This window comes from Anabas testudineus, chromosome 5, assembly GCF_900324465.2.
Source record: "Anabas testudineus chromosome 5, fAnaTes1.2, whole genome shotgun sequence".
Classification (NCBI taxonomy): Eukaryota; Metazoa; Chordata; class Actinopteri; order Anabantiformes; family Anabantidae; genus Anabas; species Anabas testudineus.
In genome coordinates, this window is record NC_046614.1 from 10588311 (window position 1) to 10611770 (window position 23460).

Consider the following 23460-nt stretch of genomic DNA (forward strand, 5'->3'; position numbering starts at 1 on the left):
TGAGCCAGGCAGCAGGCCTGAGCTAAACTGAGGCCAGAGCCAGGAATAGTCCTCAGTACAGAGGGCAGGCCTAATGGTGTGTTTGTAAGGGCGAACCCAAACAAACAACCTGCAGTTTCAATTGAAGGACTGAGTGAGGTTCAGGCCAGATGTGTTGAATGAGAGAAACACACACAAACGCACCGCATGTATATATACAGAGATGCAGGGGCTGAAATAGACCTGTGGCAAAAGAAATGAACCGTACCTCCAGGCTAAAGCCATGGCATCAGCCTAAGCCCTGCACACGTCTGGACTTCTGCCTTATACACAGCCTCCATGTGTCAGTGTGTGTGTGTGTGTGTGTGTGCGTAGACATGCTAACTGAGGTTCCACAGTTTCTTTCCATATTCACACTAATTAGAGAAAACGGCCAGAAAACTTCTTCTGTAATTACTCCCCGAGGAACAAGGTTTCAGCACGGCCACTGTGCATAAACAAATACATAGCGACACACACATGTACGCACGCACGCACACACACACACAGTACGCTGACACATGTGAAACAGCATGACATTTAAGTGTGATCACCTGTTGAAAAGTGTGCGTAGGGGAAGGTGTGTGAGAGTGGAAAAGGGAATACTGGTAATAATCTCACTGTGGAAGATGAGGACATCCGCTAATTAGAACTCTACACAGGTAATTGTGCGAGTGTGTGTGTGTGTATGTGTGTGTGTGTTTGTGTGTACACATGTAGTAAAGGGCATTTCGTAAACAAACATTAACACCGTTCACCTCACAATTACACCTTTCTCAACTTCGCCTACACAGAGTGGTTGAACTCATGCCAATCTCTTGTAATGACAAATCTAAATGGAGGTTTGCCGTAAAAACGTTAGATTGGTTTTATATGAGTTTACGTGTGTGTGTGTGTGTGTGTGTGTGAGAGAGAGAGAGAGAGGGGGAAGGACAGACAATGAGATAATGCGGCATACCTAAGGTCAATGTTTTTCTAAAAACCCCTGCCTTTGTGACACTGCGTCAGTTCTGACTTTTCTGCATTTAATAACGCCTTTAATTCAGCCAACACTACCCTGCAGCAGCTTTTAGCAACTACAATAGTCGTATTCAGCACACACTCTCTCTCTCTCACACACACACACTGTATTTGAAAACCTGCTCACACTCAGACAAAGAAGTGGAGATATACGACGAAATCGGGCAATCATTTTTTTTCTGTCTGAGCGTGAATAGTTGAAAAAGGAGTCTTTGAGACACACACACACACACACACACACACTCCTTGTTTGTGGTGGTGGAGCACAGCTGGTAACATCTGGATGTATTTTAGAAGTGTTTACATTTCCAAAATGTTGAAAAACTACACAGAAAGAGAGAGGGACAGAATTCTGGAAAACACCGCAGGTGCCAGAGGAGTATTAAAGACAGGAGTAAGTCCCAGAAGAAGATTGTTTAAAATCTATCATGGTGGAGTTAGTTCACTTAGACACACACACTCATAATGGTTGGCCAGATGCAGCTATTGCCATAATCCTAGTCCAACAATAACGAACATCTGGTTCACTAATTGGCAGACTGCAGCTTCTCCATATGAGTTTTGTCCCATCAAGCTTCCCTTACTTGAAGCCTGTCCAATGAAAACTGAGACTCTGTGCATCAGCTTCTCTTTGCACTGAGTCTTTGCTGTTTACCAGCTGACAACCACTCTTACGCACTCGCTGCCACATGCAACACAGCAACTTTTGAACAAACACACACACACTCGAACACACACACACACACTCGAACACACACACACAGACAAAAAACAGCTGCATTTCCATTTTACTTCCCCTAAATGACAAAAACACAAAAACAGTTCAGTTGAACTTCATTCAACCTAATCAAAGCTGACATTGAGAAGAGCTCGTTCAGATGACATCAACAATGAAGACACACACACACACACACACACACACACAGTCTATAGGATGTAATTTCAGTGATTGCGTGTAATGTACCAGTGTAAGCTGAAACTAGACAGGGTAACTAGTGAACCCTGCTAGATCAAAAACAAACCATATTCTTTGAGGAGGAGTCAACACACCCATGAACTGGCTTACACTTAACGTATGCTGAAAATGAACACATTCACGGTGACTTGTGTTGTTTTGGATTAGAGACGCTCCATGCTGTACTACAATGGCTTCGCCGTTAGTTTTACTTCAAAGTGGCAGTGCCCTTGAATTAGCAAGAAATTAGTATTTGAAAGTTGTCCCACGCAAAGTGTCCTTGAGATCACGCTAATCTGCTCAGGTATGCCACTTTCCCATGGCCCACCCTAACCTCAGCGCATGCACGCGCGCACACACACACACACACACACACAGGGGAGATTATTAAAGCAACCGCGTGGCACATGTAGGTTTCTGATGGATTTAACATCAGGAATGATTGTTAACTTTTAGGCCTAAAAAGACTTGGAGCAACTCCTGAGAAACGCGAAGCTCTTAGCCAGACACATGGATCACATGACAACTGGGCCGCAACAGCAAGGACCCCTGGGAAAACGGCACAGTGCCATCTCTCAGATCACACAGACTCAGGAGCCAAGTAGCAATGACGCTTTGCAGCTATATCATATTTAGCTATGAATATACCATTCACTTGTGCAGAAGGTTGAAGTGGATTTTGTCATGAATGTGTGCATCACAGCCAAGCATTTAAAAAAAAAAGATAATCACTGTGAAATAAATTAAACCTATTAAGAGGAACGTATGCTCAAGGTGACAGAAGAAATTAATTTGGCTCAACTATTGAGACCCATACCTCCACCCCGCTATAGGATTTCTACCAAAGTAATTATCACGCTCCACTTTCAGAAATAATAAGGAAAGTACTTAATAGGTTAGGATTCACCCCTGCATTCATATGTCCATTTAACATTCCTGCTTTCATACCCACACACTCTAGCCTTAATGCAATTTCACATCTGTGATTTAAAATAGGGAAAGGAATTATATTTCAAGTGGTGTCAGGATTAGAATATACAAGCAGTGATATTAAAATACTGTACAGTCGTCTGTGTGTGCACCAAGCTTTTATGAGTGGCTGAGCAGAGGTAAAGATGTTAAATAATGTTTTTGTCACAGTTTAGGATGACAGAGAAATTACAATGTAACCACAGATCTCTGATTAATCTTCCCTCACTGTATATTAATTTTGTTCCCTCTCTGCTTTATGCTGGTTAGAAGTTTAATTTTTAAAGAGAGCACTGATATGAAAAGACCCCCAAGTGTGTGCTGCTACGCCAGCAACAGAAGCCTGTTTATCTAGTCAGCCATTCGCTCCAATTATAACAACATCCAAATGCAACTATTGTTTCATTTCAAACATTCTTTAAAATTAAAATCCCTTTTTTTTTTTGTGTTTTTATCCCCCTACTTACGCACCACTGAATTTGCATTTTAATGCCCCGGGGCTATGGAGAAAGTGCTAAGTCAAAAAGCAGGTTAGGCCAGTTTTGCTCATTATCAGTGCAACAAAAGTTAAGCATAATATATATAAATAAAAAACATGAAAAAGCCCTTGGGATAGGTTTTCTCAAAATTATTTTTTTTTTAGTTTTTTATTGCTTATTTTTAAAGAATTAAATGCAATGAACATTAATCATGCATTTGTGAGAATCTTGTTGTGAACTACAGCTCTTTTTATAAATTTAAAATATACTCTCCCATCGTTTGCACTGTCTGTGATTTGGCGTCGGGCTCTGTGTCTCTCTCACTTTGTGCCCAGTGAAAGGTAACAGACAACATATCAGTGACAGAAAACTAGTCAATATCCTATGAAGTCTGAAAGGATTACTATATGTCACTTTGTCTGAGTACAGAGCTTATTCTGTACGTGCACAGTGCCAACACAACCACAAACATCTCCCGTCTCCAAAGGCATTAACTGAGCTACACTCAAAAACATCAAAATAAAAAAAATAATAAAAATAAGGAGCGAGTGAGAGGGAGAGTCTATTAAGTGCTGTGGTTTTCTATTAAACTCTAGTGGAGGCGGGGGAGAAAAGGGGAAGAGGAGTTCACATTATCTAAGAGAATTCCAATTAACACTCTCCCCCTCAGTAATTAGCTACTAAAATAGCTAGAGAACAAACCTAAAATTCCAACCCTGACGCCACTGCGCTGTCTAATTAATTCTCAAATCAGGAGCATCTGAAAGGAACCTGATCGTGTAGATGACAGACAGACGGTCAGAACAAAACCACGAGGAATAGTCTTAAAGTGTAAATAAAAATATGTCTGCTTCTCACTGTTTTAGCTCCTCCTTTGCGTTACGTCTTTGAGTTAATAGATACACTTAAAGCCAAAAGCCTCCACGAAGAAAAAACTTAAACAAGTAATATAAATAAATAAGAGATATAAGACAGAAAAAAAGGAGCATACTGAGCATTTTAGGTTGTAGAAAATGACAGGAATGAGGGAGGGAAAGCTGAAGTGAGGGACAAAGCCAACGAAGCAGATATCTTTTAGCCGTCTGCTGCTCGTTTGCTCCTTCACTGGTCAGTTCTTCCACTGTTTAATGCAAACAGATGAGGCCTTCCCTTGCTCTTTTTCCAAATCCTTTCTTTTTAACGGTGGCTTCTTGGCCTCTGCAATAACGTCAGCACAGCGTCTATTAAAACAGCATGTGTCCCAGACTGCTACACACACAGAAAACCTCTGCACATGGACACTTTTGTGGTGAACTTTTAACCCTCTTTCCATAAAGTGACACCTGGGGCTTAGGGGTGAAGGTGTGCACATCGTTTCTACACATGTTGCAGGAACCCCACATATGTAGGAAGATATGTAGATTGCACACACTCAGAGCAGGTATCAGTGAGAGCTCTATTAAAATGTCACCTATCTGCAGCTCTCATCAGTGGCCGATGCTGATGAATGGTACGATAGAGTTAAACTTAATCAACCAACAATCTATCTGTAAGACTGTAAGACCTCACTATAATACACCAACTTCATCAGATGCTTTTCAATATGCACACGGTTGCCTGCTTCATTTAGGCACACATCTCGTGGACAGTATTGTAGCTCTAACAGTGGCTTTTAATATGCTGAGATACACATCACGTAGATTTTACATTGATTTTTGAAGCCAACACACATCGTCACTCACACGAACACACCCCCCCAACACACACACACACACACACACACACACAGGCGAGCACATGTAAAGTCACACACATAGGAACAGTGGCACATTATAAAAAACACACGCTGTCACACGCTGATCTGTATCTGGATAAGTCAAACTGTGATAAAGTCACTCTACAACTACAGCAATCGATGGAAGTAATTTATTTACCTCACCAGGCAATTTCTGCTCTGTCTTCAGAGAGAAGGAGAGAGGGAGGAAGAAAGAAAGACAGAGGGAGATTTGGCAAGCATGTGTGAGTGGTGTGTAAATTAATCTAGCAGCAGTGAGATCCAGAGCCATGTATAAGTCCATAAAACAAGAGGAGGTTAAAGCAGCTCACATCACACACACACACATCAGGCAAAGGTCCAATACCAAAACCACTTCTTCCACAGAGAGAAGAGACGTGAAACGTCATCTCAGTTCCATTAATGTGATATGCTATCCCTGGATGCCACTAAAAAGAAGAAAAAAGAACAGTTAAGAGTTCCTTCTTTTCCTTTTTACGTTCTTTCTTGCTTTCTCTCCATTGAAAAGCAGCACACGCTGGAGAGAGGCCTGTCCACGGCCCTTAACTTTAACTCAATGAAATAAAAGGCACTTAACTAAGCCTCAATGATCGATACAAATACCGCTGCTGGCTGGCGCTCACACACACACACACACGCACGCATGCGGACACACACTTATCCTACCTCCTCAGATGCTCATGCATATGCATGTCCATTGTGATTTATGCATCCTGGCGGGGGTGTGAGCCTATCTGAGAGCAAGGCCAACACACAGGTCAGCTCATTTGTAAATCAGTTGCCTATTTATGGATGTGTACGTGTGAGTGTGTGTGCGTCTGTGCGCATGTTTGTGCCTATAAATCCGTGTGTACGTGTAGAGGTCAGTATTGGAAACAGGCTCATAATCACTGTAACACCTTCATTCATTATATTTATTGAATCCTTTCCTGTTTCTGCTCCCAGTCTGTGTAAATCACCCAAACTCTGCTATATGGCTTGCCTGTCCATTCACTCTATGTGTGTGTGTGTGTGTGTGTTTGTGTGTGTATCCCAAGTCTGCTGAGTGCTGACTATTACTGCCAACCACTGCTCTGACCCTGTTCTTTGCAGCAGGAAGTCACCCAGCTTTCTGACCTCTCTTATTATTCCCAGGAAAGGTTGAGAAAGAGCCCTTAGAAAACGCCCTCCCATCAGAAATGCTGTCAGTTAATGGGGTCCCCGTGGTCTCTTCTGTCCTATTCACTGAATCATGGTTAAAAATAAAACAAGATCTACACCCAAAGATGTATTAGGGGTTAAACGTACATTAATTTGTGGCATAATCTCAGGACAGAGCCTTTTTTGAACACAAAGTGAAAAAAAAAAAAAAAAAAAGTGTGCGCTCTCCTTTGTGGAAATTCAGCGGTGTTGCTCCACCCTCCTCCCACCTCCTCTGAACAACAGATTTGGGCTAATAGGACAGCTGCTTGTCCCCCCCCCCCCCAACCCTCCACCCCCCTCCCCCCCCCCTCCAAAAAAAACAACAAAAAAAAAACTGCTATACTGCTCCCCCTGCAATCCTTCCACCCCGTCTCCCTTCCCATAAAAAGCCCAGGAGGAAGCCTGTTGTTTTCAACTTGTTTTTGACACGGCTGTGAATGGAAAAGTTCAAACTGTTGGAACAGTCACTGCTGAAAAGATTTCATTTAATTTGCTCACAATTCTTTCTTAAATATTACTTAGGATGTAATCCCACGTCATTAAGCAGATAGAAATGAAAGGAATAAAACACATAAAGCACGGCCTGTCTGTTTATGCGTCTAGCTAGTTGTCTGTTTTTTCTTTTTTTCTTCTTCTCCATTTTGCTATGTTGTCAACACAGGCAACCGTCTCCCAGAAATAACCCACTGCATTAGGCTGGCCAGCAACCACAGTTTGTAACGTCATCACTCACATACACAACAGTTTATACTCTTCACAATGCAAAAAAATGTTTGGATAAAATATGGCAGAAAATGAACAAGTGCCTGGATATACAAAAAAGGAAATGTGAAAATATTGCAAGCTATTGCAACACACACACACACACACAAAATACAGTGGAAACACTATCAAGACAAAACCCTACAAAATCCCTCATTGGCATGTGTAAGTAAGCTCATGGAGATGTTTTAATGGATTTGAGGAACAAATGTAAGTACATGTCCAGTCGCCTAAGACAGCCCAGTACAGTGAGACCTTCATGTCTGTTCATGTGTGAGCCACTGTTTGTTTGTGTGTCTGTGAAGGGGTGCCCATGTGTGTAACTGGAGCCAAACGGTAAGCCATATGCCACTTTGCCTCTGGTGCCCACCCCTCTTCTCCCCCGCCCCTTAACCACACGCACACACAACCACACACACTCACATGCTCTCTCATAAACACACACACACAGCTTTCCTGTACAAAAAAAAAAACTCCACTTCATTAGGAAAGTAAACACAAGTGCTGTCTGAAGTGGCTAATTAGAGACTAATTACTCCCTGCTCGTTACTAATGCAAATTAGATTACGCTGCTTAACTTCCTCGTGTCCACAACGCTGCTGTTAATTGAGGCCTTTTGAAATTAAATTACCCGCTAATTAGCATATCAAAACCATTAATTCCAAGCAAGGAGGCAAAAAAAAAAAACAACAACAAATGCCAAGTTTTGCTAATGAGTTTTGTTAATTGAATATGTGTGCTCAATACAGGGGTTTGTGCCAGGAATACCTATTCAGCTGATCGGCGTGCACGTGTGTGTGTGTGTGTGCATTCGCAGCCAGACAGAAACATCATGCATCATAAGAGCAGCATATAATTAAAGGAACCATTCCATCTCTCCAAACGCTTTGTCAATATTTCCCTCTGAATGCACGACTCCACTGATGTTCAGCAAGCAGGGAGCGAGGGATACAGAGAGGAGTGCCAGAGAGGATGGATATTCATCTCATGAGAGCTAAAAGAGCCACTGTAAATGAATGTGGAGTGTGTGTTGTAGTGGTATGTGAGCGGGGTAAGCGTCTGTCCAAGCCTTCTTTGAAGTAAAGAACTCTGTCTCTTGGCTGCTCTCCTTAAAGCCCCGGACCCCCTGCCAGCTTTTTCTGTGCACTCCCCTCTCCCCTCTCTCTGGCCCCTCCTCACCTCCGCTTACAATACCTGTCCAATTAGGGAAACACACACACACACACACACACACACGCTTTATGGCCAGTAGCAGGTGAACAACTGAATCTTCCCTTCAATCTAAGCTGAATATATTTTTTTTCTCTCTCTCGCTTTTCGAACTGAATAGATTATTTGAAACTTTGTGGATTAGAAATGATGAGCATATTCATAGCTGGGTCTACCTGCTTACGGATAAGAGAGGCGCCACACAGAGAAGCCAGAAGCCATTAGCTACTTTAATCTGCTGACAAAATAAAAGAATCAACCATCTAAAGATCCATCTCGGCTTTGCATGTAAAACCAGCTGAAATAATGTCATTCTCAACGACGTCCCCTTCCCGTTTCCTAAATATCTGTCCAATCAGGGCGCGTGAAAAGTCCCATTCAGGTTGGCCCTCATAAAAGTTTCATCTTATTTCACTTTCCAACTTCTCATTTCATTATCCCTATAATGGCAGATGAAAAAACGAATGGTAAAATTGAGAGGTAGCCACACAAAAAAATTAAATAAGCATGATAATTAGATGTAAAGATATTATAATTCCTTTAACAGGATGCATAGAAACTGCTGCTCGACAATATTTGCCCTAATTGCTAGAATTATCATATTAACCAGTTACCATTTGAGTAAGTTGATTAAAAAATTGATTATTCGTCTATTTCTTTTAGGAGTTTCTTAATCAAAATCTAACATCCTTGAAAAATTAATTTGAAGCCATTTCTTATCAGTTAATTAAATCGGGCTGGAAGTCATTTTTTCTGTGCGGCATGATTAGAACGGTTCTGTTCTCTTCTGTTCAGACACCATGACGTTAGAGGGGGAACTTTTCACTGTCTCATCAAACATTCACAACCACAAGAATAGGACTTCTTTGAAGGGTCTGCCGCTTTTTTTTTTCTTCCAAACCTCTGCCTTTCTGATAATTTGTGCTACACCCAATAGATCTTTCTTTCTCGTTAACACATTCTCATTAACGGACAGAGAAAGCAAAAGGAGAAGGGAGGGAGGGGTTGGAGGGAAAGAGAAAAGGAGAGCAGTGGGGAGAGGTTGAGGGGAGTCGGGGTTGAGCTGATCAGGGGGGAAAGAGAGGTGGGAAAAACGGAAAAGAAAACTGAACCGCTGCTGGAGATAAAATCCAAATGGAGAAATGCCTACATCAACAAATTTTAATACGCAATGAGGAAAATTATAAAATGTAAAGACAACGCAAAAACACACACACACACACACACACACAACGTTGTTTGGGTGACAACCTTAGGATGACCTGATCTGAGACTAAACAATGAGCGGGGAGGTGAAAGAGCTGCAGTTACTGCAGGAACATTTACTCTGACCAAAGACTGCTCTGACTCTGTATATATATATATATATATATATATATATATATATATATATATATATATATATATATATATATATATATATATATATATACAGTATAGATGACAGACAGACAGACAGATCGATAGATAGATAGATAGATAGATAGATAGATAGATAGATAGATAGATAGATAGATAGATAGATAGATAGATAGATAGATAGATTTCACTTGGTTACGTATCAATTCAAATTTGCAACTACTACATGAGAGAGTGACTTCACCTCAGAAAACTAGTTTTCTATTTCTGGAAGAAGACTAATTATAAAGCTCTGCCCCTGGGAAAGAAAAGCCACTCTTGAAGGAGAGAGGGAGGCAGAGAGGCCATTCAGCACTGACTTCAGTGGAATATAAGTCTGTCTCTCTCTACTTCAGCGAGCAGCAGAGCAGAACCGAACTGATACTACGCGCTCCACTCATCTGTCCATCCCCGACTCCTCTGGGAGGTATGGGAGGATTGGAGCAGGAGGGAGGGGGGGGGGTCAAAAAAGAGAATTAAAAAGAAGAATCATTGAGGATACAGTGCAGTGTGGCAAGTCTCTCTGATTGGATAATGAAGTGAATGATTATTAGAGCCCGGCTTGTAAAGTTACACAGAAATCTCAGCTCATCATCAGCCAATCAACATGCTCCCTCATCAACCAATCAAACCCCCACCATGGGGGCAGTGGCAGTGGAGGTGCGGGGGCTTCTATTTGTTCTTCTATGTGCTTCTCTCACCATATTCCTCTCTCTCGCTCTCTTTTTCTCTTACAACACGTCACTCTGTGGTACAGCTGCCCTCATCTTTCTCCATGGGAGACAGAGAATTCTCAAAGCCACAATTACGGCACAGAACTATCAATTTCCCCTTCAATTAACCCTCTGGGAGGGGGGGGGGGGTGGAGGAGAGAGAGAGAGAACGGGATGAGAGATTCAAATTTGGGACGAATAGGGCTCCTCCTCCCCCAGCACACTCCCCCCAGGGTGCAGTCAGGGTGTTTGGGCTGAGGAGTGAGAGAATTACACCTCGTCAGGATGAACTTGACCCCCGCCACCGGAGGTCAAGTTACAAGTTACTATACGGCACAGGCCCCAAATCCTCATTAGCAGCAAATAGTGGTGGCCACTGTTCCACTAATACAGGCTGTATGTTAATAACCAGCTCTCAAAACCACAGTGCAGCGCTGTCAAAGCTAAGAGAGAGATAGACAGAGACAGAGGATGGAGGGAAAGAGGGGAAAAGGATGGAGAAGGGAGTGGGAGGGAGAAAGGAGGGGGCATGAGCTAAGAGTTGTGTTTCTTAGATCAGCGACTAAGGGCCTGCGCCTTGCAACAACAGGCGACTGTGACGGCATTCTCTCTCTCTCTCTCTCTCTCTCTCTCTCTCTCTGTGCTTTGCTCTCCTCTCCTCCTTTTCTTTGCTTTCTCACTTCCCTTTCCACCTCCCCCTCGGTCCCCCCCCCTCCTCCACCCACTCTGTGCGCGAACCCCTAGGGGAGCCGCTCAAACCAAACCCAGCCTTCAGCAAAGTTTCTCAGGCAAACTTTTCACAAAGCCCCCAGAAGCCGTACGGCTGCCTGACACGGAGCATGCCAGGGTTTCATTGCCACTCCCACCCTCCCTCCTGTCCTCTTTTTTGTACTTTAGTCCTTTCGTTCCTCCCTCAGTCTCCTCCCTCGTTTATACTGACTACTTCCTTTAAGCTAATGCACTGTTTCTGACTGACCTTTACACAATGGAAACCTGCTGCAGTAGAAGTTGCCGATTAGAGCTACAGGTTGCGAATGGCAGCACTGACCTTCACTGGGCAAATGGGCATGGTGGTGTCAGCTAATCACTGAGTTGTTCAACGAGTTCCTTTAAAACCTGGTAATAAATGTCTCTATTCCTAAAAGGAAAAAAAATATTCCAGTGTTTTATCTATTACTTGCTGATTGTAAATACTTCAAAGCAAAAGTTGCATATTGGAAATAACGAGGAAGAAATACAAAGTAGAACTCTGTTAAAGAGTTCCTTGTCATTTGATGTTTTTGCCAGAGACCTGTGGCTAAAGCCTTTTTTTTGCACCGGCACAGTACATGCACCGACAAAACAGTGCATTCAAGTTCATCACAATCGCAAATTGAACTGAACAAAATTTATCAACATAATTTGTTTAACATTTTTTGTCACGCTCAATGTGTCTCTTTGAAAACACATAATTCAGCAAGTTTACCAATCACACTAGTAAGGAATATGTGTGCATGCACTGCAGTCATTTTTACATGTAATGTGCTTGAATTCAAAGCAGGCAAAAAATTTTTAATAAATAACAATAAATTTAAAAAAGAAAAAAAATGTGGTTTGAAATTTCTCTTTTCGAAACCTTCAATTAGTTGTTAAATTACACATTTCCAGCCATTTTAACCCAACCTAAAAAAAAAAAAAAGCTTCTCAAAGACAGTGGAGAGGAATATTGATTGACCTTGTATTGAGTGTTGTCATTTCACTTATATAGAATAATTTATTCTGACTGAAATGGGGCCTGAGGAGAGGGAGTAAATGTTGGAGGTAAACTGTGATGACAGCTCGGATGTAATGAAGAGGCTGAAGGAACACAGAGCTGTGATAATTAGAGACAACAGGCATGACAGGGAGAGGAGAAGAGAGGGAGAGCAGAGATGGAGGGAAAGCGTGGCCGGACAGGAGAAAGTGCAACAGAATAAGAAAGAGGAGCAGGGAAGAAAAAAAAAGAGGCAGCGAGAGTCCTTCCCATTGAGCTCCGACAGAGAGAAGAACACTTCGCTACCATCCACGAGCCATAAATAAAGACAGCCCTAGCAACTGCAATCGTATGAGCAACACTCAAGCATCTTTCCTGGTGTATCTGTAGGACTACTGAAGCAGGTAAATATGTTAAATTACAAAAGCACTGGAGAAGGAATCAACAGTTAAAACCCAATAAAATATTCCTTTTTACTTCATGTGTCTAAAGTTGACTGAAAATGTCTGTTAAAGGAGGAGGAAAAAACATTATGTTGTGCCTTTGTAGATACAGACAGACAGTGAGGATGTGACATTGGTATATTTCATGATGTTTTTCTCTTTTAATCCAGGAAGAAATGTTTTAATTAATTTTTAAAAAAGGAAATATAGTGGCTTTTTTTTTTCATGTGAAAACTTGAATTGATGCATTGAACTTGGAAAAATATGGTACAAAAAAACCTTTTTTGAATGAACATATTATCTTATAACTGTATGTATTTGAAACGTATGTTATGCAGACTGTTAGAATAATGCAAAAACCATTACATCTAAAAGCTAAAATCAAAGCGTGCACTACACTCGTCCACCCAAACACTTTTCCTACCTCCAGCTTGTCTTTTCTTCTTGTTTTTCAGCACTCTCTACCTTTTTTTTCCTCTCACCCTCTGACCAGTATTCTGCCGGCAAACAGCTAACACTGCTTCAAAGGCCAACGGCCCACAGCGCAAACACACACACACACACACACACACACACACACACACACACACACACACACACACACACACACACACACACACACACACACACAGCCTCCACTCTCCTCAGGAACATGAGAGCAGGCTCTAATTCACAGGCTGGTAAAGCTGTGGTGGACAGCAATCTTGATCTGGCAGGATTAGGCTACTTTTATTTCCCCGAGAGCTGCGGGGAGGGAGGGGAGGAGAGGTGGAGGGGAGTGGGTGTATGGTGGGGGGGGTGGTGGTGGTGGTGGTGGTGGGGTAGTGGTGGAGGAGACTCGAATCCTTCAACAAATGTCAGACAGCGACCGGTGACCAGGGGCCGTACAGATAGACATACGTATACACACACACACACACACGCTCATAAACACTCCTGAAAAAAAGCCCAAAGTGCCACCAAGAAAAAAAAACTCACCACTCTCCGTCTCATCATTCGGAGGAAGAAGGAATATGGGGGCAAGAAGGGAGAAAGGGGGAGGAGGAGGAGGGAGCGAAGGAGAACGAGAGGAGTGCAGCGAGGGGGGATTACACAATTATTCAGATAACAGCTGGGAATAATCTAGTGGCAGATGTCTCTCGGTCAACAATGCCCACCACACACAGGCGTGCATGTGTGTGTGCATACACACTGACAGAGTTTCAATGCCCAGCGAGCAGCCACAGGGTGAAAAAAACGGCCGCTGATAAATCAGCACGAACTACTCAACAACACAGCCTATAAAAATAAGGACGGTGGAGCTTGTTTCCTCCTGAAAAATGAAATGTCTAAAAAAGATACACACGAGTTGGGAAAGTGAAGACCTGTTTGCTTTTCTTCTCCTCTCACAGCCATCTGAAAAACAAAACTTAAAACCTGAGGAATTCTGTCCGAGGAGGGGAGAGGTGCAGGGTCACCCACTGACTGACAGGTAATTGTAATTGCACACGCACACACTCACGCACGCAGAGAGCAATAGCATCCTTCGTGTCTGTGAGTGATCTCCAAGACTCCCGACAGTGGCTGTAACAGTCACTATCCTTCCCTCCTGCCCCCCCCCCCTCTCCTCCCATCTCTGAAAGGGCACTATAGAAGCCATAGAGACCGCACCCCACTGGGCAATGCCTGCATAGTCACTTCACCTTGAGAACCACAGGAAAAGAAGAAGAAGAAGAAGAAAAGGGGGGAGGACGACGACAGGAGCGGAGAGAGACGCAGAGAGTCTTCCGATGTGAGCCGAATCATACGGATCGTATTTTTACCCCTAGATAACTTCTCCGAATTTGCCCACCCTCCTCTTCTTCGCGTCACTTTGGAAAAGTTAATTCCCCTCCTGAAATTAACAAATCTTTCTGTGACGTTAAGTGTTGGGGAAGAGGAAGGAGAGGCGGCCCGAGCAAGTGGCGAGAGCGAGTTCTGTCAATCCGTCAGCCCAGGCAGCCTATTGTGATTTGGTTTAACACTGGTTAACAGCTCGTCCTGTCAGGGGATGGATCATCCCATGGCGCCTCACATGCTAATAGCTTAAGTAGGCATCCCATGTCCCCCGGAACTAATACCACAAATACTAATACCATAAAAGAGCAGTGCACGGCAATGCCCCAGCCTCACTTTCGCCTGCGTTTCGCCAACATCTCTACACTTTGCGGATTAGAAAACATAATGAGATGCATTTAAATAGTCATTACCTTCCCGGTCCTGGATGGCAAAGGAACAGGGACAAGGGGAAATGCTGCATTACTAATTTCCTGTCATCATATGTTAATGCACAGTCGTCCTGGTTAAAGTAATTCACATATTCTCAAGCAAATCAAAAACTAAAATCTGACCTAAATCTAAATCAACTAAAAAGGAAATGAGCCAAGTGATGAAAAGGAAATTTGGGTGACCAGGATTAGGGGTTATTTATTGCATCACAAAGTAATAAGAGTTGTAAGGTTTGAGTTTGGTGCGCGTTCCTCCTCATCTGTGAATCTCAGCATTTCATCAGAGCGTTCACTCGTCCGCTCAGCAGATTTTACCGCCGCGGCACTATGGGCAGACGAGCGTTCAAGAGCTTTGCAGCACGTCTCTACAGTCAGATGGTTTACGAAACGTGCGTCTGTGTGTGCATCCGTGGCATTTTAGTCCTCGCGCTTCACAGCTGTCACCTAACCCTTCGCAGCCATCCTTTCAATACACATTAGAGCAGTGCTGCAGAAAGTTTAGTCACATTGTTGTTCTGCGAGAAGCTTTTCTACTGATCTGCTCCCTCGGTTCCCCCGCTCGATTGACGGCTGCCCTGTCAGTTTGTCGCGGCGCTTTACAAAACACCAACGGCTCTCTGATGAAGTGCTTACAAAAGGTCATAAGGGTGGAGGCGATGGAGAGGAGGGGAGCCGACTACTGAGAAAAGGGAGGCAGGGGAAAAGGAAAGGGAGACGGGACCGAGTGAAGGAAAATCCATAACACAAATACAGCTGTCAGAAGCAATGCAGAGTTAGTAAGGGACACAATGACCGATGAGAGCTTTTTCATGAAGATGCTCTACTTGAACACAACAGGCGTCCTCTCGGTTCCTCCACACAACACCACTTGGGTATTTTTCTGCTGTCACTGACCATCACTGACTGTAGCCCTGACCTCGTGATCCTCTGTGACTCTTTCTCTACGTCTCTGAAATCAAACTTGACGACTCCACTTCACAATCTGCTCTCATTCCCTCTCCTTCAAGCTCTGCTCCAGCCATAGCCTCAGGTGCCAAGCACACTCTGGAGAGGCTGATCTAATGCTTCCTCAGCTATAATGACCCACGCCTAAAACCCTCACACTGTCGTTTCCCTTGCTTCATGCAGCCCTTTCACTTGTACGTTCTATATCTCTCTTTTCCCCTCTCTTGCTTTCCTTTCCCCCATGCCCATAGGAAACAGTCTCTTCCGCTCTGAGCTGTTGGGTCACTCCTTCCCTCATCCATCAGCTGTTAATGGGCCGGTGCTCTACGGAGCTTGAGAAACATCTTGGAGTCGGCCTGCCTCCCAGCTACCTCTCTCGCACACACAGAAAAGCTCATCTGAAACGCACAGGCATGTTAACGACCACAGGCTAAACCGCTGTGTCAGGCGAAAATGATTGCCTTATCAATCAGTGAACGAGGAGTGCTTCACTTTTAGAAAGGTAAGATGCAATGACAGCTCGTTCAAAAGTCACAACGAGAAAAAGGAAGAGCAACAACAGACAACAGCTGCTCTCTCTCTCTCTCTCTCACACACACACACACACACACACACACACACACAGGTGATCAGCTTTCTAAAGACACCTATAAGCACCCAGCAGCTTCGCTCTTCCACTGTGCTGAAACTTTCCCGCATGACGCCGCCTCCCTGCCCATCATAAAAAAAACACATCTCATCTTTGAAAAATGTGTGGGGATTTATTAAACGCACACAAAGACAGACGGACAGCCACGCACACTCGTACAAGTATTCAGGCCTCAACTCTGCCTAAATAACAGGTTCAATTAGAACCACATGTATAATCAGGCCTCAGTCTAAAGCAATGTGGCGGCAGTTTCACTGTGCAGTCAATCACTTCAATACGCAGCCCAAACATTCCTCCACTCACTGGTTGACTGTGTACAATGACACCTTCATTTAATTTACTATTTGTGAATATTTAAATTTTTAAAGAGGCGACAAGCTGTATTTGATATTTCAGATTAATATCTTCTTTTTCCAAATTTTAGCATCATTCAAAGGAACAATTTGACTCCCTATAAATCAATGTTGCCTCAAAACCACAATTTGTTTAATTTTAACACACAATTACACAACCCGTAACACGTTATCGTATAGATGGTATTTCCACATTTGAAAAGATCAGCACACGTGTGCAGTTCAAACGTGAACACCCTGCGTTAACGGCAGCTTCAAGACCAACACTTGAAATAATTCCATTAAATAACATGTTTTCACTCTCTTGACAGATTTTTTTTTTTTTTTTTTTTTTGCTTTTCTCAAATCCCATCTAAAGGATATTGAAAATTTAACCATTTCAGCTTTTAAGCAGGTAATGCACTAAGTGCTGCAATACAAGTAAACCTGTGAGTATCTATCACAGGTCAAACTCTACACATATAGCAGTGTCGTATACGGGTGCTCTTCAACATCACTTTGGAGCCAAAAGCCCACTCAGACTTGTGGGTTTGGGATAGCAGGAGGACTTTAATGAAGAGACAGCAAGAGATGGAGAGACGGACAGCTGAGCCATCCACGCTACCGACGCACAGGACATTTAAAACTTCAAATACTGCCCATTTTCACTCAAGCAGGACAGGTGAATTGAGAAAAAAGCACTCAGATATATAAACTCTTCCACACATACATTCACACGTGCTCGTGTTGGAGGTAAGGACTCTCTGAGTGAGTTTATGGACTAACACAATCATGTTGGTGGCTTTTAATCCTGCTGAAGGGGTTTTAGAGCACATGAGATTCGCAGCCATTAATGTCTGTCTCTAGACGGTCTCATGCAAGGCTCCAGTCACATCCTGGTACACAGTCACACAGGCACAGGACAGAGCTGAAAAAAATCATCACTTAAGTAATGTGGTCAAGGAGCAAAACAGAAACAACTATCTGGCAAGGACAGGCAGAAACTGATCAAAATCAGCAGCACGTGAGCAACTCTTACACAGAATGAATCAAAACAGGACAAGGAGAAGACACGGCTGGTGAGAGCAGAATAAAGAAAAGAAGGAAAAGTGTTGAAGCAAGATGAAAAAAGGTGGCAACGCTGAGGCAAACGCTCAGACACGGACACAACAATAGCCGACAGAGAGCAGGGAGAGTCAATCTGTCTCTGACACCCCTGGCTTCCTGCACAACGCTCAGATTTTCCCAAATAACGACTTCTGCCTCTCAAATGCTCTTTTGTTTCATCGCCCTATTATGATTTTATGAAACGGCTGTCACTGATGTGATCGTTCATCAAGGCGCAAAGCACTACACAGAAATGATAACTTCACAGATTGTGTACTGTTTGTAAATATTTAAACAGAAAAGAACAAAAAAAAAGAAAAAAGAAAAACACGTTCTTCACACGTTCAGCAGTGTCTCACTTAGTTTGTGGGAGATTATCAGTGTGGTCATTTTAAATGTAAATGTAGAAATAACTAAAATATACAGTCATTTGTATTTTACTGGAAATTGTTCCTGTAACTTCAAACATCTTTCTTCTAACTGAGATTTATCAGCTTTGAAAATTAAGGAGATAGAAAATCATAATAATAATAAAAAAAGTGACAAATGGCTGATTTATTTCTGATATATTTATGAGGAAACTATTTTGGCACATTTAGCAGACAACCACAGGTGCCTAGAAAATAAATTAAGTTACATTTGAGTTGTCACTACCAGCATATAATTGTGTAAATTATTTTAACACTATTTAAATTTGTAAATAATATGCAAACACATCCATATAAAGCCTTAGTTAAAATTAAAAATAATCTAGGTTAAAATTCTTACCTAAATTTGTTGATTTTAATAAACTTGGCTGTGTGAATGCACACAGGGCAGTTTTGTTTTGAGAGGATGTGTAATTCCTACAGGTGAAATAAACTTTTTTTTTTTTTTTTAAATAAATCCAATTCCGCATCCACTTTAGACCAGGCGGCTCAAAGCCACCACAAAATACCTGCTTTCCTGTCTGACAGCAGAAATGTGACAAGGTCGTAAAACGTGATGAAGAGCTTTTTCATTCCCGCTGGATCTTCTATTAAAGTGCAATTAAAAGTGTGTCATCGCATCGCGGAAATGCCACCACAGAGGACAGAGAGTGAGGGGGGGGGGGGGGGGGGGGGGGACACAACAGGAGAGAGAAAGAACACAGTAAATAAAATTAATTATGCCAAATGCCCCGGCGCCCATCAATCACAGGGCAATAATGCCCACGTCAGGGTGTGCACCCACACGGCCATGTATGCTTTTCTCTCCATGACAGACACCTAACAGCAATTAATTGTCATTTCATCTCTTCACCCCCCCCCCCCCCCCCTCTTTTTTTTTTTTTGTGCGTGCAGCTTCACATCGTGCGGGATCTGAGTCCATCCGACACGCGGGAGTGTTCAGATATTTGGTGGGAGTTTATAATTTAGGAGGAAATAAGTAAAGGATGACAGGAGAAAAACCCAGAGACTGATGCTGCAGCGTCAAACATCGTGTGATGTAAAGAGTTCACGTTGTCAGTCTGGTTATTGTTAGTCCGTCCTTTGCTTTTCTTTTACTCTAAGAAATAAGGTTTTGTGGTGTGGGCCTACTTTAAGGCGGTTTATAGCTAAAAAAAAAAACGAACTGGAAAAAAAAGAAATAACGTGGGCCATGCAGAGCTTCTCAGTTTGTAAAATAATAATTGTCTGTTGGCTTCAGATATGTTGGAGTGTGTTCGTCCTCCTGATGATGACCACCGTGTTTCTCCAAAGACTAAAACGCGCATCAGTGATTTCATCAACATTTAAGCAATTTTAAATTCTCTAGTTGAATTATTCAGGAACAACTTCCTCTGTGCACTACTGCTCAGACACTGATCTATGTATTGTTGTCGTTTGTTTAAGGTGAAAGGAGAAAAAGACAAGAGACGTGAGGCCACAAACACGGTTCCCATTTCACAAGTCTCCACGGTTTGTAAAGAAACTCTTGTCTTCTGACCCACCGACTCCCTCCTCAAGAAAGAAAGCCCCCTTTTTTTAAAAAACAAGAGCTCTATTATCTCCAATCGGGGCTCTAATGTCCTTTTCTAATTTGAAAAGTTGCTGTTCTATTGTCAGAGACAGAGTTCAACTATCTAATAATAAGACAAACAGGTACAAAGAGGACGACGCAGCGTTCAAACGATCCTCGGTCGGGTGTGTAAAATTATCACCACATAACCGGTGCCCGTGTTTATTATCAAATCCCTTAACAAGGATTATGACAAACTTTAAGGCGAACTTAAAGTTTGTCGCCTCCTTTCAATCCACTCCCGACATTTTACTTCGTCCTAACCTGAGAGGAAAACTTTTTTTTTTTTTTTTTTGTCTCATGAGCGAAGACTTCGGACAATGACACTTTCTGTGCGCTCCGGCCCTCCGGAGTCCACGGAGCCGGATTACAAGACTTCAAATAAGATCATAAATCCTGTGCAAATAAATCTCGAGCAAATGAGGAGGAATCGTGGTTCAGCACAGAACACGTGTTAAAGTGGCGAAGAGCTGCTGAGAAACTTATTCCACTGACGAGTTTCTCTCAGCTTGAAGAAATCGAAAAAGATGAAAACACCTACTTCAAAGAGGATTTTTAACAACGTGGCGCATAAGAAGAGGCTCAAAGTTTTGAAAACAAACGAGACACAGGAGATAGAAGTGTGAAAGAGGAGAACTCAAGAGTGTGTGTCCCGCCTCGGTCTTTATTCCTCTAACACACTACAACGTTACTCGGCTGACTTGGAGGAGTTTCACAAACAAGGTGCTATGCAAAGTTGAAGTTCGGTGTTTTTTTGGGCTTCTGGTGTGTGTGAGTGTGTGTGTGTGTGTGTGTGTGTGTGAGAGAGAGAGTTTCAGAGTAAGCGCGGAGAGAGGAAAGAGTGAGGAAGACAAGAAAAAGCAAAGTGTAGATAATGCATCAACCTGTTCTCTCGTTTTCTGAAGAAGTCAACTTTCACGCCAGTGGCTGGACCATGTGGGCAGCCCCGCTTCTGCTCCTCTAAACCCCCGGCGCGTCCACTCTCTCTCTCTCTCTCGCGGCGACCAAAAGAGGGGGGACACAAACCGACCGGGACGAAGAAGGTAAAAAAAAATAAAAATACAAAAATAAAAATAAAAAAAAAATTCAAAACCAAAAACAAAATGGGAAGAAACACACAGGAGAGAGACAGACAGAGAAATCGGAGGTCTCGGACCGCAGGACCATTACTTTAAAAACGACAAAGCGTGCTCGTTAGTCCTTTTCCTTTTCCCTTTTGTGTGCGTCCTCTCTCCTCGGAGTGGCCCCTCTGGAGTGAAGTCAGAACAATACTGCCGCTAAAACTCTGGCACTGTGCGCAAGTTGCCGCGGAGAACGAGCGCAGCTTCTCGTCTTGTGTTTTTTTTTTTTTGTTGTGTTGTTGCGTCCGCTCTCCCTCGCCGTCTGTTCGAGACGCTCGGATCAGCGCGTATAACCTCTCCACCGGCGCTCACTTTTTGGCATCCCGTCTCTGTTGCTTGCTCGTTCGCTTGAAATCAGGGTTGAATCACTAGGGCTGTGTGTGTATGTGTGTGTGTGTGTGTGTGTGTACGAGTGTGTGTTGCGGGGGGACAGTTCGCTGCGCTACCGTAATGCCTCTAAAGCAGGTGCGCGCTTTAATCGCTGCCCTATCCTCGCAAAGCCCTGGCGCACAATAGGAAAACAGCAGCCGGCGAGAGTTATCTCTCTCTCTCTCTCTCTCTCTCTCTCTCTCTCTCTCTCTCTCTCTCTCTCTCTCTCTCTCCACCTCGCTCTCTCTCCCAGTGTGTGTGTGTGTGTAGATGAGGGGAAGGCACTGATCTTTTGACCTCTCTTTGCATCCCGGCTGAGTTGTGCTATTGTGGAGGCAGAGAGGAACAGATGTTAGCCTGCTCTAAGTTTGAGCTCCAAAACCGCCAGAAACAAAGCAGTATCACTCAAACAGAAACTACTCTACTTTGAAACACTTGGCAACGTTTGTCTTCCATTGATACACTTATACTTGGTGCTAAATAAAATAACTTCTATGTCCCACACAAGAGGAAAGTTTCACAAGTAAGGAATTATCAGACAATACCATTTTTACTCTTTACTTGTTTTTAATAAGTTGATTTTTTTACACTACACCTTAGTCTCTATGGATTTGTGCCACAAAGATTTATGTGAAGCTAGGAAATGCCATTTTTCCACAAGTAAAAAAGAAGTGTAAAACCAGTTTAAGTGGGTTCAGCCTTGTTACACACTTACCTTGCAAATAGACAGTTATATTGTGATTGGACAAATTTTACAGTCTGCCTAACTCACTATGTCCTTTATGTATTTTGGAAGCTTGACAACTCCTTTTGCAGAGTTATTACCACCTTTTCCCCCTTGTGCCCACATTCATTTACTAATTGACAGCATAATCAGTGTTGAGATTACTGTCTCTGATGAAATTTGGAAATTACATCATACCTGTCACTGCAAAAAAAAAAAAAAAAAAAAGAGGGGAGAGAGGAAGAGAGAGAGAGGTGGAAAAAGAGAGAGCCATAACTCATAAGAAGATCTTGGAATAATTTTGCTTTGGCCATTAAATGGGATTCTGCCCTCCTGCCTTTTCTCTTATCAAAGCTTTTACCATTGGAAAATGATGGCGGTCCATCACTGCAGCACCCAACAATGGGCCACATGTGCAGTAAATCACAACACATTCATTAGAGCGATCAATAGCACTAAAATTATGTGTCCGTGTCTGTGTGTGTGTGTGTGTGCTAATGTTTGGGTGTGTTTGTATGTGTGAGTATATAGTATGAGCACCTTTTTTTTTTTTTTAATTCCTACCTCTCCTCTGAGCCTAACAAATTTTACCAGGAACACTTTGTTATATGTGTCCAATAAATCTCCTGATAACTGACGGGTGCTAATGTGAGCAACTGAATGGTGATGAGTGATGCTTTTCTAAGTGGCTGTTATCGTGAAGGTCTACTTTCAAGTTTGATCTACAAAAATCATAGGCATTATGAAAGGAAAGTTTCTAACTGAGCCCCAGCAGCTGTGTTACTTTAATAATATAGTGATATACTCTAACATGTGCATTGCTACACTAGAACAAACAACATGCAGGCTCTAAATGAAAATATGTGGAAAAAAATCGAAGCAGAGAGGCTGAATCATCCGTGCTCGTTGTTGTGCAACTGCTGGCATTTTGACTAAAGATATCAATCACCCCCGCCTGTTTGCAGAATCATGATTTGTTTGTTGTTTGTCTGTTTTGACTCATGGCTGCATGAAATCACAAGATTCAACAGAGCACAGGAAACTCTCCGTAGGACTCGGAGGCCAGACCAGAAGCGGGCCAAGTGCACGTGAAACCTGGATCAAAATCGAGCTGGCCTCAACATCTTAAGTCAACACCTTCATTCTTGTTCTCAGCGAAAGAAGGAAAAATGCTGCTTGGCCCTCTCGCCCATCTCCTTTTCCCATTTAGGAGCCCTTCTCTCCCTGTTAATCAGGGGGAATAATTATCAAAGTGGACAGGTAATTAAATTAAAACATAAGTGGCTACATGAGC

General features: G+C 42.8%; 1 protein-coding gene across 4 annotated transcripts in view; it reads right to left on the reverse strand.

The window, feature by feature from the left end:
• The window catches only part of foxp4 (forkhead box P4), an 87485-nt gene extending 66021 nt beyond the window's left edge, over positions 1-21464 (reverse strand). For all 4 annotated transcript variants that reach the window (XM_026348520.1, XM_026348519.1, XM_026348521.1 and 1 more), the window contains exon 1: positions 20837-21464. The gene's annotated coding sequence lies outside the window, so the exon portion shown is untranslated. The remainder of the gene's footprint in view (positions 1-20836) is intronic.
• Positions 21465-23460: the final 1996 nt, after the last annotated feature.